This window comes from Octopus bimaculoides, chromosome 20 (genome assembly GCF_001194135.2).
Source record: "Octopus bimaculoides isolate UCB-OBI-ISO-001 chromosome 20, ASM119413v2, whole genome shotgun sequence".
Classification (NCBI taxonomy): Eukaryota; Metazoa; Mollusca; class Cephalopoda; order Octopoda; family Octopodidae; genus Octopus; species Octopus bimaculoides.
Window position 1 is genome coordinate 40,077,892 of NC_069000.1, and position 3,210 is coordinate 40,081,101.

The window sequence follows — 3,210 nt, forward strand, 5'->3', positions numbered from 1 at the left end:
AGCTGGTGCTTTTGAAATACTGGTCCAGCTGTTGATATTACTTTAATTGTTGTTGTTGTTATTGTTGTGCTTCTATTGTTCCACTTGTTGGTGTCGGTGGTGTTGTCACCGCAGATGCAACTCGTTATTATTATACCAAATTAATCATGCTTTTTAAGTATGAATTTCATATGAAAACAATAACAAAATTTTTTTAAATGCCCAGAAAACTTTTTTTTAAATATATTTATATTTTTCTTTATTTTTGATAAAAACAAAATATAGGGCAAAAAAAAAATAGCAACAAAAATAAAATATAAAATTTCAAATAAAATTATAATTTTGCCAGCATTCTGGTGTTGGCATTGGTGGGGGAAATGCTATTTTATAATTCATTATTGAACTTTTGATAATTGTTCTTCTCCAATTATCAGTCAGCTCCCCTACCACCTCCACACCTTTTGTCATTCATCAGGAAACATTTCTTTTTTTCTTTTTCTCTTTCTCAGTTTTATTTTATTTATTCTCTTTGCTCTGTAATCATGTTATCATTCCAATCGATTTTTTTCCAGTATCTGCCACAGGGGCAATGAAAGTGATGACATTACAGTACAGTTGTTGAGAAAACCAACATAAGTGTGTGTGTGTGTGTGCGTGTGTTTGTAGATATGTGTTTGTGTGTGTGTCAGTTTGTAAGGGTGTGTATGTGTGTGTGCTCATGTTTATCTTTGCTTATCAGTGTGTGTTTATATTTCTGCATGTGTGTGTGAGTGTGTGTGTGTGTGTTCTTGAGTACGTGTGTGTCAGTTTGTAAGGGTGTGTTTGTGTGTGTGAGCTTGTGTGGGTGCGCATGTTTATCTTTACTTATATGTGTGTGCTTATATTTCCGCATGTGTGTGTGTGTGTGTATGTCAGTTGTGTGTATGTATGTACACACACACACACACACACACACACACACACACACATGCATGCACACATATAGTAAATTGAATAAAAAGAGTACAGTGAACTTACAGTGGGGAGTGGAAAACCCAATGTTTCAGATAGTGTCCCTCTTTGGAGAAGTGTCGAAAGGAAAGAAATAAATGAGAAATAACAGAGTTTTGCATCGTCAAAGTAAACGAAAAAAAAAAAAACACCAACTGCTTCATAATACAAGTCTTGCTTTTGCTGACTCTGATCGACTCCAGTCAGTCTGGAGTCCAGGAGATTATATTTACAACTACTTGGACACTTAAAAAGGTTAAAAAATGGATTTGTGGAAATAATATTTCATATGCTTTCTTTCGGAAGAAAAAAACCTCTCAATAATAATAATAATCCTTTCTACTATAGGCACAAGGCCTGGATTTTGTGGGGAGGGGTAAATTGATTACATTGACCCCAGTACTCAAACTGGTACTTAATTTATTGGCCCCGAAAGGAAAAAAGGCAAAGTCAACCTTGGTAGAATTTGAACTCAGAACGTAAAGACTCAGAATGTAAAGACCGCTAAGCTTTTCACATGACCCCAATGTGCAACTGAAACTTAGTTTATTGGCCCTGAAAGGATGAAAGCCAAAGTCGACCTTGACGGAATTTGAACTGAGAACGTAAAGACTGCTAAGCATTTCACCCAACCCCAGTACGCAACTGGTACTTAATTTATCGGCCCTGAAAGGAAGAAAGGCAGAGTCGACCTTGGCAGAATTTGAACTCAGAATGCAGCGGCAGATGAAATACCGCTAAGCATTTAGCCCGGTGTGCTAACGATCCTGTCAGCTTGCCACCTTGATAGTAATAATGATAATAATAATAATAATAATAATAATAATAATAATCCTTTCTATTATAGGCACAAGGCCTGAAATTTAGCAGGAGGGGGATAGTCAATCACATCTACCCCAGTGTTTCACTTGTACTTAATTTACCAACCCCAAAAGGTCCTCGGGTCGATTTTTTTAACTGAAGTCTTGAGGTTGATTTCTCCAACTAAAACCCTTTAAGGTAGTGCTCCAGCATGGCAGCAATCAAATGGCTGAAACAAGTAAAAGAATAAAAGAGCATATATGTATGTGTATATATATATATATATATATATATATATATACATACATACATACACAATGGGTTTCTTTCAGTTTCCACCTACCAAATCCATTCACAAGGTGGATCTCAGACTGGACCTATATTAGAAGACAGACACTTGACCACCTCCCCAAGGTGCCCCATGGTGTAACTGAACCCAAGGTCACATGGTTGGGAAGAAAAGCTTCTTACCCTCACAGCCACATCTCTGCATCATTGTGCTGCATTTTGGGTGGGGAGGGGTGTTTGGCATTTTCTTCCCAGTGTCTGGAACCAGCCCCAGACATTGTGAGCGAAACCAGACGATTGGAAACTACTAGATAGTCCATCAGATAAAATCATGAATGTGACTAATTAGAGAGAGAAGCCATACTACATGTACAGCACCATACTGGTGCTGCCTGAGGTAAACTCAGCCACAACTGTTGTTCAAGATTGTTCTGTAGAGGATCCATGTACTTAGTCACCTCTCTGATATTCTGTTAGTCTTCTTCATTAAATTATTGAAGTGCATTCTTTAATTATAGAATCATTAATGTTTCAGCAGTTTCTCAGTTGATGGTGTTGTATTTTGTCATATTAGACATCCCGGGGCTAAATCTCAGTTGAGTCAATGAATAAAGCAGCGAAGAAATGCACCGAAGAAAGCTAGAATTAGTTTTGGAGACTGTGGGTGTATAAGCGTTTGGGTTTGGATATGTTTTGGTGAGGAGTAACAGGAGAGAGTGGGAGGGAAGGTGGGAGGGAGAGAGACAGAGAGAGAAAATCTACACTCAGACTTCTATATGTATCATCATCATCATCATTGTCATCATCATGTTCGTCATCATCGTCATCACCATCATCGTCGTCGTCATCATTGTCATCATCGTCATCATCATTCATTATTTACATTATTTACATTTGATGGATATTTGTCGTCATCTTGTTTGTTGTTAACACAACGTTTTGGCTGATATACCCTCCAGCCTTCATCAAGTGTCTTGGGGAAATTTCGAACCTGGGTTCTTGTTCCTAAGGTATTTTTCGATATTATTATTATTATTATTATTATTATTATTATTATTATTATTATTCAGGTCACAGCTTGGAATCGAACTCGGAATCTTGGGGTTAGTAGCCTGCACTCTTAACCACTACACCATATGGCTGTGGTGTAGT

At 37.4% G+C, this 3,210-nt stretch overlaps 1 protein-coding gene across 3 annotated transcripts in view; it reads left to right on the forward strand.

Annotated features, from left to right (window-relative positions):
* Positions 1-3,210, forward strand: part of LOC106870451 (protein rolling stone) — a 123,399-nt gene that overhangs the window by 92,839 nt on the left and 27,350 nt on the right. The gene's annotated exons all lie outside the window — the stretch shown is intronic.